The 16,748-nt window shown below is 38.0% G+C and overlaps 1 long non-coding RNA gene across 1 annotated transcript in view; it reads right to left on the bottom strand.

The window, feature by feature from the left end:
- The window catches only part of LOC140634800 (uncharacterized), a 64,737-nt gene extending 53,277 nt beyond the window's left edge, over positions 1 to 11,460 (bottom strand). The window contains exon 1 of the long non-coding RNA XR_012032179.1: positions 11,208 to 11,460. This is a non-coding gene — a long non-coding RNA (uncharacterized lncRNA). The remainder of the gene's footprint in view (positions 1 to 11,207) is intronic.
- Positions 11,461 to 16,748: the final 5,288 nt, after the last annotated feature.

The raw sequence follows: 16,748 nt of genomic DNA, 5'->3' as shown, positions 1-16,748 counted from the left end.
GTCCAGCTTTGGCCCTTTTACCCAACTTCTCTAGCCCAGTTTTCTTATCTTTAAAGTGAGAATAAAACAGAACTTATTCATAGGGTTTTCATGAAAATTCATAGCCTTTTAAACAGTGTCAATAATGATATTGTTATTCTTATTCTGTATAAGCATCAATTATGTACGAGGCATTGAGGTTTAATAGCCAGAAATAGTGTAAGTCCTTGGCTTGAAAAGATAACACCTCCCAAAAAACCCATTAAGTTTATCTAAGAAGATGAGACTTTTGATTTTTTTAAATTTAATTCAGTGCTATTTTATCTCAATGAAATCTAACTTTCAATTTAAAGAGTGACATCACCAAGATGGCAACGTAGATTATTCCTGACTTCACACTCCCTCACAAGAAAAATAACTTACAGCTCTTCAAGAACAAGACATTACTGAGAAAATCCTAGAGCATGGTGCTGAGGCTGAAGCACTCCTCTTATACCACAGAGACCAAAACAGATTGCATTAGAAGAGTGAGTGCAGGGACTCCTGGGTGGCTCAGTAGGTTAAGTGTCAGATTCTTCATTTTGGCTCCAGTCATGATCTCAGGGTCATGGGATTGAGCTCCTGAGTTGGGTTCCACACTCAGTGGGGAGTTTACATGGTATTTTCTCTCTCTCTCTCCCTCTGCCCCTCCCCACTCCAGCCCCCACTCTCATTCTCTTTTTCTAAAATAAATAAGTCTTTAAAAGAAGAAGAAGAAAAAGAAGATGATGATGATGAAAGGTTAGAACAGCAACTGCCCATTGACCAGGTCCCAGGACAGGACAGTACTACTTGGAGAGGTCTCCCCTGAGCTGCCAGTTACTCCAGGGGAAAAAGAGAACAAGGTTGGGGTGGTAGGCAACGAGCCTCCCCCAGCCCTATGGGTCACTTTGTGGGAGCCCCTACTTTGATTCTGCATTATGGGAATTGCAGGAACCTGTGGGGCTCAACCACTGGGAATCTATGACAGAAAAGTGGGGTGGGGCAACCAGCACCAGGGTCTTGGCGGACTGAATTCACACCTGTGCTGGCCACGTGGCCATCTTAGCCAGCAGTCTTGCTCATCTGCCAAACTAAAATGAGGATGTCCTCACACCAGGGAACTGGGAGGGATACAGATCTCCCTGATTCGGACCCTTAAATGAGACTGTTTGCCAGCCCTATAGCCTCATTTGCTCCCACCCAGGCAAGGTGCTAAATCACAGCCCCAGCCACCATCAGAGATGCCTTCCAGCTCCTCTGACCAGAAGGGCTGGAGACAACTCCTGGAAGCCCTGCCTGCAGCCTGGCAGAGAGGTGGGTGAGCCGAGCTGATTGCCCCAAAGCACAACCAGTACCAGGCATGGAGGCATCCATGCTACGCACAGGTGGGAGAGTAACTGCTGGCAAGAGCTGAGGTAGGAGCTCAGTCCTGGTTCAGCCAAATGGAGAGCCCGCTTGGGAAACTGAGAGCAGCTGGGAGCATTTCCTCCTCCTTTCCACCCAGGCAAGGGGGCTGAGCCGTAGCTCCACCCACTGTGGAGAGTGTCTTCCTGCCCACAAGCACAAAAGCTGGCAACAATCCCTGGAAACTATGAAGCCCAACCGTGCTCAAGTAGGGAAAGGGCAGACAGTACTTTTCTGTCAAAAAAGATAAAAGATAACAAATGTACATGGGTGTGGAAAAAGAGTACCCTTATACACTGTTGGTGGGATTATAAATTGGCATAGCCACTATGGAAAACAGTGTGGAGGAGCCTTGAAAAATTAAAACTGGTACTACTATATGATCCAGCAATCCCACTTCTGGGAATATATTCAACCATAATGAAAACACTAACTTGGAAAAATATCTGCACCCTCATGGCCACAGCAGCATTATCTACAATAGCCAAGACATGGAAAAAACCTAAGCGTCCATCAACGGATGAATGGGTAAGGAAGTGGTGGCATAGACTGTAATGGACTATTATTCAGCCATAGAAAAACAACAAACAAGGAAATCCTACCACTTGCAACATGAATGGGGCTCGAAGATATTATGCTGAGTGAAATAAGTCAGACACAAAAGACAAATGCTGTATAATCTCACTTATATGTGGAATCTAACAAAACAACAACCGCCACCACAATAATAAAAATACCAAACGAAAAAGAGATCAGATCTGTGTTTACCAGAGGTGAGGGGTGGGGGATAGAGGAATTGGAGAAATGTGGTCAAAAGATAGAAATTTCCAGGTACAAGATAAATTAGTATTATGAATCTAATGTACAACACAATGACAAACACACACACACACACACACACACACAATGACTATGCTTAATATGGCTGTGTGATGCATAAGAAAGTGAAGAGAGTAAATCCTACAAATTCTGATCATGAGAAAATTATTTTCCTTTCTTCTTTTTTCTTTTATTTTATTGTATCTATATGAGAAGGTGAATGTTAGCTGAACCTATTATGGTGATTATTTCACAATATATGCAAAGAAACCGTCATGCTATATACCTATGACCTTATACAGTGATGCATGTCAATTATATCTTAATAAAACTGGGAAGAATAAATTTAAACTTATAAGAGTAATGCCTACCCTCTACTAGAGTAGTTACAGTAGTTTCTTAAGAGAAATAGAACTTAATATGAATGTGATAGAGAATATTGAGCTATTGTTTCATGACTCATTCATTATTTGCTGATTTTCCTTTATTTTAGATTTTCAAGAAGACCATTTATTCAAACTGAAGCTTTATTAATACTAAGGTAAACAAGTATTTGTTTCACATAGTAAACATGAAATCAATGATGTTTTATTCTCTTTAATACAAGTTTAAATTTTTGAAGTTTCATGATTAAAGATGTACTACTAGTTTACATTTCTAACCTTTAATCCTAATATGTTTCTTTAAATAGTAAACACATCAGATGGTAAATACTGGGTTTTTTCTTTCTCATTAAAAGAGGTCAGGTTAAAAAAAAAAAAAAAAAAAAAAAGAGGTCAGGTTAGAATATGAAAGACTCCTAACTCTGGGAAAGGAACTAGGGGTGGTGGAGGGGGAGGTGGGTGTGGTGTGGGAGTGACTGGGTGATGGGCACTGAGGTGGGCACTTGACGGGATGAGCCCTGGGTGTTATTCTATATGTTGGCAAATTGAACACCAATAAAAAATAAATTTATAAAAAAAAAAAAAAGAAAGAGGTCAGGTTCTGTAGTATCAGGCTTCCCGTGATGAAGTTCAGACAACCTATGTCACTACAGCAGGTAGGGGAAGGGGCCTTGCCCATAGAAATTACCTCCAGACAATGAGGTCGGAGATGGGTTCATGATATTATTAAAATATGTCATATTAGTTAATTTAAAAAATTATTATTGAGTCCCTGATATGCCAAGCCACCACTGTAAATAAAATTATCTTTTTTTAAAAGATTTTATTTATTTATTCACGAGAGACACAGAGAGAGAGAGGCAGAGACATAGGAAGAGGGAGGAGAAGCAAGCTCCATGCAGGGAGCCCGATGTGGGACTCGATCCCGGGACTCCGGGATCATGGCCCGAGGTGGAGGCAGATGCTCAACCACTGAGCACCTAGGTGGCCCTGTAAATAAAATTAAAAACTCGATCTCATGGGGCTATTTTCCATCAGAGAGCAAAAGTGAATGAATGAATGAAATGCCAAGTAAAGATAACTGCTAGAAAGAGGATAAGAAGCTTTTGCACAGCAAAGGATACAGTCAACAAAACTCAAAGACAACCTACAGAATGGGAGAAGATATTTGCAAATGACATATCAGATAAAGGGCTAGTTTCCAAGATCTATAAAGAACTTATTAAACTCAACACCAAAGAAACAAACAATCCAATCATGAAATGGGCAAAAGACATGAACAGAAATCTCACAGAGGAAGACATAGACATGGCCAACATGCATATGAGAAAATGCTCTGCATCACTTTCCATCAGGGAAATACAAATCAAAACCACAATGAGATACCACCTCACACCAGTGAGAATGGGGAAAATTAACAAGGCAGGAAACAACAAATGTTGGAGAGGATGCGGAGAAAAGGGAACCCTCTTACACTGTTGGTGGGAATGTGAACTGGTGCAGCCACTCTGGAAAACTGTGTGGAGGTTCCTCAAACAGTTAAAAATATACCTGCCCTACGACCCAGCAATTGCACTGTTGGGGATTTACCCCAAAGATACAAATGCAATGAAACGCCGGGACACCTGCACCCCGATGTTTATAGCAGCAATGGCCACTATAGCCAAACTGTGGAAGGAGCCTCGGTGTCCATCGAAAGATGAATGGATAAAGAAGATGTGGTTTATGTATACAATGGAATATTACTCAGCTATTAGAAATGACAAATACCCACCATTTGCTTCAACGTGGATGGAACTGGAGGGTATTATGCTGAGTGAAGTAAGTCAGTCGGAGAAGGACAAACATTATATGTTCTCATTCATTTGGGGAATATAAATAATAGTGAAAGGGAAAATAAGGGAAGGGAGAAGAAATGTGTGGGAAATATCAGAAAGGGAGACAGAACGTAAAGACTGCTAACTCTGGGAAACGAACTAGGGGTGGTAGAAGGGGAGGAGGGCGGGGGGTGGGAGTGAATGGGTGATGGGCACTGGGTGTTATTCTGTATGTTAGTAAATTGAACACCAATAAAAAAAAAAATGGAAAAAAAAAAAAAAAAGAAAGAGGAAATAAGTAAAGTGAGGGGACAGAGAGCCATGAGGAAAAAGGGGAGTAGGTGATAGAGAGAGAGAGAGACTTTAATTCCAGTAGTGTGGGGACACGAGCCTGTAGACACACGGGCAGGAGGCAGGAAGCAAAACCTAACAGAGGGTAAGTTAGAATAAGCAAAAGTTACAAAGCAGTGGAAACAATGACTAAACAAAAATAGAAGAGAGGACTCTTCTACTTTTCTATTTTATGTCACTGTGGATGGTGAGCAGTGACAGAGAGGTTCTCAGTCCCTATAATGATGGGGATCCCTTACCCCTCGATGCTTAGAGATGCTAAGATTAGATCATAACATTATGGTGTAGCCAGAACAGTTTCAATTCTCCAACCTTGACTATGCAACTGTAATGGGAATGTTCTCCCATTACTTGCGAGGCATAAATTCTGTGCTTATTAAGACTGTTAACTGGGACGCCTGGGTGGCTCAGTCACTTAAGTGTCTGCCTTTGGCCCAGGTCGTGACCCCGGGCTCCTGGGATGAAGCCCCACGTAGGGTTTCATGCTCGGTGGGGCTTCATGCTTCTCCCTCTCCCTCTGGCAGTTTCCTCTGCTCCTTCTTTCTCTCTCTCTCTCCCTCTCTCTCTTTCTCTATTTCCTTCAAATAAATAAATAAAAACTTAAAAAAAAAAAAAAAACCTTTCCGAGTCTTATGAATCTATCTCATGAATCATCAACCAGGTCCTATAGAAATGTTAACACTCTCTTTTCCATCTTAAATATCCACATACCCCCAATGTCTTTATTTACAGAATCTTCACAACTTTTTATACTCGAATGTGTGTCATTTTTAAAAGATAGAATATGATGGTGATATATATATATGTGTGTATATATTTTTAATATTTATTGAGTACACCCTTCTTCTAACTCTTCTTCCTTAGGTTCTAAGGTAGCCAACCTCCAAGATGGCCCCCAATGATCAGTGCCTTCTGGTATTCAAACCCTTATTGAGACTCACTCCACATTGAACCAGGGTTAGTTTGTGTGATGAATAATAGTATATGGAAGAAGTAATTAATTACTATGGATGTTGGGCTTGAAGACTCCACTTTCAGTCTTATGCTGTCTCACTTGGACATTTTCTCTTTCACTCTCTCATCCTCTCTCTCCCTATCTCTAACTCTCTTCCATCACAAACCATGGGGGAAATCCAGCTGCCAGGTTGTGAGATCATTCAGACCACCCCTGGAGAGGTTCACACAACAAGGATCAAAGGCCTCCAGGGAACAACCATTGAGGAACTGGGGCCGCCCTCTGAGATGATTGCAACCCTGGCCAACATCTTGACTACCACCTTGTGAGAGACACAGAGCCAAAACCACCCAGAGAAGCATCACCCAGATTCCTGATTCTCAGAAACTCTGTTGAATGTTTATTGTTTTAAGCTGCTACGTTTTGGCTGTAATTTTCATACAGCATTAGATAAGCAATAGATAACTAATGCATCAACTATGGCCTATCATCTTCTTGACTTGCCTCTCTAAATTCCATCTTTCCACTTGCCTCTCTAAATTCCATCTCCATCTTCTGTAAGTGTCCTTTTCCTTTGGGCATTATTGAAATGTTGATATTCAGCAGAAATATTGTCTCTGACTTCTCCTTTTCTTACTATTTCTGAAAGTCCCTATTTATACGCAAGACTTAGGGTCATCGATTCACTGATGGTTCCCAAACTTCTATTTCTGGTGCTGATCTGTTTCCTAACAACTGTCAACCAAGCATCTCCTCTTGAATGTCTTTAAGACACATCAAACTCCGGGGACCCTAAAACTAAACCTATTATTCTCTTCAGACCTTTTCTATTTTTTTTTTCTTACATCAGATCTTAAAGACAATTCATGCAATGGCCCAAGTAGAAAAATTCCTCTTCCTCAGCATTCACTTTGACTCACTTTCTAAGTCACATAATTTCTAGTTTTATCCTTTCACAATTCTATCTCTTCATTTTCATCCTTATTACATTGGTTCAGACATTCTCTCTCTCTTTTACTTCTCTAGCTCTTTTCTTTACCCTAAAGCACTGAATAGTTTTTCAAAAACACAAACTAGAGAAGTCACTGTAAGAAAGAAAAGAAAAAAGAACAATTTATGTATCAACGAAAGGCTAAGAATTGCCTAGAGGACACTAGTCAAGATTAACCAATTCTAATTTTCCATTATCTTGAAATTACTTCTAAGTATTGTAAGTTTGAGATGGCTAATAGATATACAAATGATGGCCTGTCTGATAGTAACTCAATCTATTTCCCCTGTTCAGTGTGGAAAAGCCAGTTTTAACTCTGTTACACATTGATTTCGACATTCCTTTACTCCATATAAATTTGTGTTTCTTCATTTATGAATCAGTTTTAACATCTGCCTGGTTCCCTCATGAGTTAAATACTTAACATGTGTTCATTTTTATACCTGTACAAGAATAATGATTTTACTCTTTTTTTTGAAAAGTATCTTTTAACACCTCTTCTTAGATAATGTCCCTAGTACATATGGGGTCAAGTCCTAACTCCTAACTGTAACATCCATGGCCACTGACAAGCTGCCTCCTATTGAAATCCCCAGTCTTCTCTGTGGCTACTGCTATATGCAGCCTATGCTCCAGCAAGAACACTTGCTACATCTTGAATATTGTACTGTTTTACTGGTTTGACTTTTCCCCACAGTTTTCCCTGCTTCTTGGTCTGGAGAATCCTGTAGAGGAGGAAAACATTTTCCTCTAACTTCTTAGGGTCCCAGGCTGGGTCTGAAAATTGAGCTGACGAAGACAGATTGACAAGAGAAAAGCATACCCATTTTAGGGCATTTTTACAAGTACATGGGAGACTTTACAAGAGAATAAAAACCCAGAGAAGTGGGATGCCTGGGTGGCTCAGTGGTTGAGCATCTGCCTCCAGCTCAGGGCATGATCCCGGGGTCCTGGGATCGAGTTCTGCATCAGGGTCCCCACAGGGAGCCTGCTTCTCCTTCTGCCTGTGTCTCTGCCTCTCTCTGACTCTAATGAATAAATAAATAAAATCTTAAAAAAAAAAGAAGTGATCAAGCAGGAAGCTTTTATAACTCTTAGACAAAGAAATAATACTTTTGTGAAAAATTGACAAGAAAGAGGTTTGGGCTAGGGATAGTTGATGGTGAAGAGGTAACTAGGAAGATAAGAGTTAGTTTGACAAGATGTGTTTATCAGATTTCCTCATCCCAAACTCCCTGTCTCTGGTGATAAAAATATCTTCCTTCCTCTCGATACAGGAATGGTCCTTTCACATGAGAGCTTTATGACCTGCTTCAGGGAAGAAGGGGGAGGAGGACAGATTGATGTCCTTGCTTCTACTGTTCTCTCAAATTCTTTCAGCTTAAGATATTCAATATGCCAAAATGCCATATTTTCAAGTAGTGTTTGCTGAACCCCATCAATGCCTACTGCTCTGTCAAGCCCTGCCCACCTCTAAGCAGAGATTAACCGCTTCCTATTTCATGCACCAGGCACTCATTCTTTCTGTTGCTGTTTACAAATTTCTCAGTCTCAATAGAATACTTATAGTCAGAGAAATTATGCTCAGTTTACCACAATAACCTCAGTTACCACAGTTTCAATCAACCAAAGACCATTTATTGAACATCTGAGATATGTAACGCCTGTACAAGATACGGTCACAGTATAATAAGTGAGAAATAGCCCTTGTCCCCAAGGAGCTCAGAGTTTAATTGAAGGCAGGACCCAAATTTCGTGTTTGTAGTTAAATAATAATCAATGGCTGTCAAATATAAAAACATATCCTGCATTGTCTTATTCTTTCCTTTAATTTCCCATTATCACTACGGTACCTTTCTAGCCTACACTAGGTAGCCATTTTTAATTGTTCCCCCAAGAAAGAAAAGACATCCTTTGCCTGAAGTAGAGCATAGAAGCCCCAAGGCAATTACTTCTAAATTGGGTTGAGCCACACATGTCTTTTGACAAACAAAAGAATGGGACTGCTTTTTGAAGATTCAAGGAAATGGAACTACATTGGCTCTCCCATTCTCACATCTAGTTCCAGAGAACTATAGATCCTCAGGAAACACAGTTTGCTCAAATAATTAATCAATTAATTATTGGATGGATGAATGGATGGATGGATGAATTAATAATGAGCCAGTTGAGTGCTGGGCTATTACTTTGCATACTCTACGATATACTTCATTAGCCCAACTCAAAATATATTAGTTTCTATTGAACCATCACACATTGCTGCTTTCATGAGTTACAATCAAATGAAGTATTAAGATTTGGACATGGCTTCTCCCCTCTCCAGCCTCAACAAATGAATTAGCATTAAGTCAGATCATCTTTATTCTATACTTGTACGGTTCACTTAACTTTGCGTTTGACTGGTTCGATTTCACTTTATAACTTTCAATCAAGCCTAAAACTCCTTTAAAATATCTTCATTCCTTCATTTAATATAGCATAGGAGGTTGAGCTTCAGAATAAAGGCCATCTATAATCTTACTCTCTGTATCAGCGTGACTTGACTATCCCACTGTCTGCATCAACATAATTTTAAGATTCCAGGGATCTCTTGCTGAGAAAGAAAAGTTGCAGGTAACTCCTTTGCTAATGCCACAGACTTCCTAAAAATTCAGCAATTTTTGAAAAGAAAGCATCAATGACAGTTTCTATCCCAAAGCTCTTTGCCTCAAAATCCCTATCCAGCCACGTCCACTAATCACAAGCTATTATGTTCCCTGCAGAGGTCTAACTAAGCCTCTGCACAGAAGACCTGCCTCAACCAGACTTCAACATCTCCACAAATGCCCCAATTTTATCCTCCCCGCTCTGAGAGAGTACCGATGCTCTAGCTGTTCAGGTAGTATTCTCTCCTACTGAACAAAAAATAAATTCAGTTTTGCCTCATCACAGACTGTTTTGGTGATATTTTTGTAGAACAAGCTTTTGACACTCGAATCATGCATAGAGCTCCTACGGACACATATGGAACAAAAGAGAATATGTTCGCATGCATAGATAGCCAGGTGAGCTGCATTATTTCTAATAGAGAGGAAAGTCCTGCCAAGTCCCCCTGCCAAGTCTCCTTCACACCCACAAACCACCAGCAGGGACTCTTGAGTTGTTCATTTTCTTCACAGTTGACAATCATGATTTCTTTTCTCTCTCTCTCTCTCTTTTATTTTTATTTTTTTGAGAAAGAGAGAGAAAGAAAGAAGGCATGCACACAAGTGGAGGGGGGTGAGGTCAAGGGAGAGGGGGAGAGAGAATCCTACCCATGTTCAGCTGGGAGCCCATGTGGGGCTTGATCTCACAATCCTGAGATCATGCATGACCTGAGCCAAAATCAATATTGGAGGCTTAACCAATGGAGACACCCAGGCACTCGATAATCATGATTTCTAAATGATGCTCTAGTTGTGATTAAAAGCATCTACAAACGGTAGAATTTATCTATACATGGATGAAATAATAATGTCTAATAATAATATCTATTTCTTAGGGTTGAACCAGGATTAATTAATAGATGGCAAGTGCTTAGAACAAGACTAACACATAGCAGGTGCTTAATATATTATGTAAGAAGTACTTTATCTTTATTTAACTCATTAATAAAAATATTGACTAGGACTACATGAATACAGGATTTTAGCAATGTTAGGAAAGACTTCCCTTAGTTTTATATAGATCTGTTAATCAACACTCTTTCTGTTACAGTATTCAACAAATTGCAAATTTAACTATCACATAGTTTAATTGCTCTAATTTATCTGCCAAAATATCTAAACATAGAAATTAAATTATCTAAGCATAGAAACATAATATTTAAAGTATTTTCCTTTTTCTTTTCTTCTCTTTTTTTGTTTCATTTGTTTGTTCATGAGAGACACAGAGAGAGAGGGGGGAAGAGACACAGGCAGAGGGAGAAGAGGCTCGATCCCAGGACCCCCAGATCACAACCTGAGCCAAAGGCAGATGCTCAACCACTGAGCTACCCAGGTATCCCTAAAGTATTTTCCTTTTCTTAAATGTAATAACCCTATCCAAAAAGAAAAAAAAAAGGAAACATGATTTGTGTTTAATTGAATTATTTTTATGTTTGCTTTCACCTTGGAAGATTTTCAGGAAGACTGGAATGCACTGTTAGCAAAAGAAAAAACTCAAGCAGTGGGAGAGAAGGTGGACAGAACAAGGAATCAGGGGCCTTGAGGCATGAGGACTGAGTAGAGTCTCCTTCTGGGGGTGTGAGGGGGTCTTCATTTACCTAAACTTGGGTAAATTAGGTAACTTAGCTTCTTGGCAAACACTGGAGATAGCCTTTAGTTTGCCACTTTTTTTCTTTTGTAAAATTTGGAGTTGGGAGAGAGACACTAGATCAGCATTCCTCAGGGTTCTCATGTTTCTAAATCTGTCTGAACAACCCAAAGGCAAGAGATCACCAGCCTGACCTATGGATTTATGAGACTCACCTCACCATCTTGTGGCTGGGACTTCAGAACAGGCTTAATTTCCTCCTGGCTCCAGCGACCTTCACACAATCTCTGAAATTTACTTCCTTCAGGCTTCGTTTCCAAAAAGGATATTGAAGGAAAAATATGGGGGGAAAAATGCATGCAAAAAGTTCCAGGAAGTTCACAGTGCCTGCAGGAGGCAGCTGCGTTAGACATGCAAACCTGCAGTCTTTGCTGTGTATCGCCACCAAATTTGGTGACATTTCTAGTGGGATGTCGCTACAATGATGACCTGCTTTTTTCCATTTCCTTATTGAGGTCTCAGCTGGAGCATAATGTTATTGCTTATGTTTAATATTATTCCTAGGCCTTAAGAAAAAGGAACTATTTTCTTTTTATAGAAAAGCTGTCTCTAGAGTAGCTATATGAATATTGTGTTGCCTCTTCATGATGCTTTTTTAAAATACTGTAAGTATGAGCATAACACACTCAATCCATGGGAATCTTTCAGTCTTGAGCGTGGAAATGTTGGTTAAGGCTATAATGGGTCCCACGAATATTTTTTTTATTACAAATACTCATTTTCATGCAATTCTACAGCCCTTAAAAATTAGGGAAATGAGTCTTTTAGTTAGGAAATTATTCAAAGCTTTACATTTAAAACACATGTGAGGTCATGGGGTTCGATTTTCATTTACGCAAGGCAGACTGAAATTTTCTTGTCTGAAACATAAAGAAAACCTTTTCTCTCCCTGTTTTGGAAGTTACTTAATGAACAGAATAACTTCTCTCCCTTGTGAACCATTTCCTGCTACCACTGAGGAAAATGTAAGATAAAGAAAGAAGAGCAAGAAGAGAAAATGCAATAGAGAGAGGAGAAGGACCCCAAATACAAGTATAATAAAAGGACTTTGAAGACAGCAGGGATACAGAATTCAAATCACAATGTGAAACAAATAAAGTTACCTGTTTATGTTACACTAGGTGGAGGATGGGAAGAATTTTTTTTAACAACGCCGCTGCAAAGCTATCATTTCTTATCGCAATTAGATAAATAAATGCAATAAAGCTTTCTCTTCTGCCTCAGTTTATACAAAATCCTAATACAAGAATAACTGAATCTGACTACCAGAATGCCAGGTAAAAAATATAGAACAGTGGATAAGTGTACCAAGCAGTACCCTCCTACCCAACATTCCTTTTAAGACAAGCAAATTTTCCTCAGAAAATTAAATTGTTTCTAATTGTGCATTACGAGTGTTTGAAAAGATACAAATAAAATGCCCTAGTTCCAAATACATTTGTTCCAACAGCAAAAATAGGATGAGTTAAAATATTATAGTATTAAATTATAAGTGTGTAAGAGAGAATCATTTGATGTTAACCTTTTAGCTTTAAAAAAAAAAGGAAACAGTTTGTTTAAGCTTATTTGCCATTAAAATTAAGCCTTGTCATCTTATTTAGACCATAGATTAATTTATTAAATCTGTATAAGCAGAGGAACAGTGCATCTGAGTCTGGCATATTTGAAATATTGCATATTTTAGATTAATGGAATTTGATTCAATAAAGTGCTACTTTAATCCTACATGTGACCATGTGGAATTAACTAAATTAGTAACTAGTAAAAGCATGTAATAGCATTTATTCACAGAGAGAAAGTATGAATTTTTTTAAAGACTTGCATTTCCCAATTGCTTTCAGAAATTTTGCTTGTCTACAATTAAATTCGAATTTTACCAACAGCATGAGAGAATGTCCATCTTGCAACATACTTATCAACACTGAACATTATTGTTTTATGAATCCTTACCAGTTTAAATCCTTCCAATGATACTGTTGTAACTTTAATCTATAATGCTCCAATAAATACAAATATAGACATATACAACTATTTTCTATTTATTTTTAGACTTTTATTATGGCACATTTAAAAATATGGAAAAGTAGGAAGTCCAGTGTGTTGAACACTGTATATTCCAAATTCTCATCACATGAATTTAACAACTGTTAAGTTTGCCTTATTTTTCCATCTACTTGTTTCATCTTCAAAAGATAAAATCCTTTTTCCTCAATGCCATTTTCAACACCTCCCCATAAATTACAGTCATTTTAATGCAATCTAATGCACATACTCCATTGTCCCCAGTTTCTCAAAAATGTCTCTTAATACTTGGTTTGTTCAGATCAGAATCCAAAGTCCACACATTCTGTTGATATGCCTCTTAAGCCTGTAACAGACCATTTGAATTAATGCTTATTTGTTGAAAAAAACTGGTTCATTTGTCCCATAGTAATTCCACGTTCTTGAATTTGGCCGATTATGTCCTCATGGTATTGTTTAACGTGTTTCATTAGTTCCTGTGTTGCTCGTAAACCACTCATTATATTTAAAATCTTGATTAGATTCAGGCTGAACTTGGCAAAAATGACTTCAAAGATTGTGCTGTGTAGTGTACATATTGCATCGCATCAGGATGTTTCTGTTGTGAGTGCTCCATCTTGAGTGCTTTATTTTATTTTAGCTGCAATTCTTTTATAAATAAGAACGTTCTCTTCTTAGCTATTGCTTACACTGAAAAACAGTCCAAGGGAAAGGTAATACCAATGCTTGAAACTTTCCCTTTATTTATTATGTTTATAACTTTATTATCTCACCAAACACTAAACTTGACCACTTAGATTTTGTTTTGGTTTTGAGGGTTATTATAAATTCATACACTTCTATATATTTGATTTGGTCAATCCTCTACAGGTAATTTTCTTCTTGGTGATGACATTGCCCATCTTTGGCAAGTGAGAGTCCCTTCGAGTTGGCTGTGTGTCCTTTGTTTTGTATTGTCCTTTGTTTTGTGTGTCCTTTGCTTTCCGTTATCGCAATAGTTGTTCATAGCTTCTTTGCTATCAAGCAGGCTTGTTTTGTGTACTTCCTGTTCCTGGTTTAGAATCAGCCATTTTCCCAGGAATCCTTGGTTTCCTTTCATGTGAAATCATATTAAGGGATCATAATCTCTGCATTAGAGCTATTTACTGCTATGATTTTGTTACTAATTATAGGTCTTTCAATGTACAGAAATAAGAAGTACATACTTTTGATAAAGACCAAAATAAATTCTAAGTTCATTCTAGTATTTTCAATTTATATCAAGTATCATATTTTACTTAAAAACTGCATTTTATAATTGATCTTGTTTCTCTTATTCTGAAAACCATGATTCCTAAAAATATCACAGTAATTATTTATCACGATACATAGTTTTCCAAAATCATAGTATCAACACCACTACTAATAACCCCTCTGAGTGCAATTTAAGAGTTATTGTTTTTTTTTATTTTTGTCTTAGGTTTGTACAGTTAAAATGCTGTTTTAAAATAACTTGAAGCAATCATTCTATGTGTAGTTATTTTAGCAACTTGCTATACAGTTAGGTTCATTTGCTACAATGGATTTTTGATTTGGAGGAAATTTTTTTATATGATTTGATTTGATTTTAACTCCATAAAACATTAAATGGTCCCATTCCCAAAGCTACAAAACAAAGTACAGAGAACTCTAGCTTTCTACTTTCTGTCTCTACATTCATATCAGTTTTATTACTATTTGGTTTATCATTTCATTGTTCCTTTTGAAAGGCAGACAAAGATATATGTATGTTCATATTTGCTCCCTCTGTTTACACAGACTACAGTATTCCATACAGTCTCTTCTGCTTCTAATAAATGTCTTTTTATAGTTGCACTGGTTGAGTTACAAAGTCAGTGATCTCATTCCTAGGTATTTATTCAAAGAATTATAAACATATGCTCACATAAAGATTTCTACACAAATGTTCTAGGCAAAGTCATTCATAATAGTCAGAAGCTACAAACAACCCATATGTCCATCAACTAGTGAAGGGATAAAGTAACTGTGGCATATACAAGTGATGGTCTGCTACTCAGCAGGAAAAGGAACAAATATTGGTACATCCAATAATATGGTGGATCTCAAAAATATTTTTGCTAAGTGAAATTTAAAAAACAGGACACATCATATATATATGATCTCATATACATAAAATTACAGAAAAGGCAAAACTCACCTGTAATATCAAGGCAGCAGATCAGGGCTGGGAGCAGAAGGAAATGACTGCAAAGAGACATGGAGAGCTTTTGGGGGCAACATAAATGTTCTCTTGACTTCAGTGTTAGTTATATAAGTTTATACATGTGTCAAAACTCATCAAACTGTATGATTAGAATGTGTACATTTTATGTAAATCACACCCCAACCAAGTTAATTTTTATTTATTTACTTTTAAAGATTGTATTTATTTATTCATGAGAGACATGGAGAGAGAGGCAGAGACACAGGCAGAAGGAAAAGCAGGCCAAAGGCAGACGCTCAACCACTGAGCCACCCAGGTGTCCCCAAAGTTAATTTTTAAAAAATGATTTTTACTCTGCTGTTATTTGTGTCATTCTCAAATATAAGCTGAAGGAAACAAAACAAAACAAAACAAAACAAAGATACTTTAATTCTATAAGGACACACCCAAGATGGTTGAAGAGTGTGGATCTCCGATTATCTAGCTTAAGGTATGAGATAACCTTTTTTGGAATAACTGCGGAATTTTTCTTGTAGGCAATGCCCCGAAGTATTTTTTTTTTTTTTATAACTGAGCTTTGGAGCTTCTGGAACCATTGTCTGATGGTCACACAAGAGCATGGATACGTTGATGATTAAGCACAAACTCATTTTCTTTAGCATTCAGCAGAGCTAAGGGTAAAATCAATATCTACTTATAAGAAGATATCAATAAAATGCACTAACTTCCCAAGTTAATCATATGTTGCTATTTTTGTGTAGTTTATAATCCCTTAGGTCTTCTTTTATGGAAAGAGAGAAAGAAGACATAGTTTTCGAACATCTATTATGGAACAGATGCTCGGTTAACCATTGTCATACTATGTGTTCACACAACAACCCAGCATCGTGCATGATACTAGCCTCATTGTATGTAAATGCAGCACGATTATTTTATCTGACAACTTCAAAGGTCCTAATAGCTTATTTTTTTCTCACAGTACCTAATGCCCATTCCTATAAAATCAACTTTAATGAAAGTTTTGGGTAAGGGCCAGACCTAGGCCTAGACCATGAGTGGTGGCCTAGTGCTGTGGTTAGAAGGATAGGTTCACCTTCAGAGAGTAGCTCCACCACTCACGAACCGGCCGCATCGCCCTGGGCAAGTCACTCAACATCCCCGTGCCTCCGTTTCCTCATCTATAAAATGGGGAATATTTCATTTCAAAGATGCCTACCTTCTGAGGCTTTTGTGAGGAGCAAGAAAGTTCATACGTGGAGTGCTTGAAATGACACCATAACAAACAGAAAACTCTGCAATCGTGAAAACAGACTGTGACACAGAGCCACGATGGAGAGAACACATGTGGCCGCTGCAATGTGCACCTAAAGTGAGAACATAGTGTTTTGTTTTGTTTTGTTTTAATATTTTATTTAAATTCTTTTTTTTTTTTTTTTCAAAAAAAGTGATGGAAGGCGGTAAATGACAACAA

The sequence above is a fragment of the Canis lupus genome, chromosome 6, assembly GCF_048164855.1.
Source record: "Canis lupus baileyi chromosome 6, mCanLup2.hap1, whole genome shotgun sequence".
NCBI lineage: Eukaryota > Metazoa > Chordata > Mammalia > Carnivora > Canidae > Canis > Canis lupus.
This window is presented reverse-complemented; position numbering and strand designations above follow the sequence as displayed.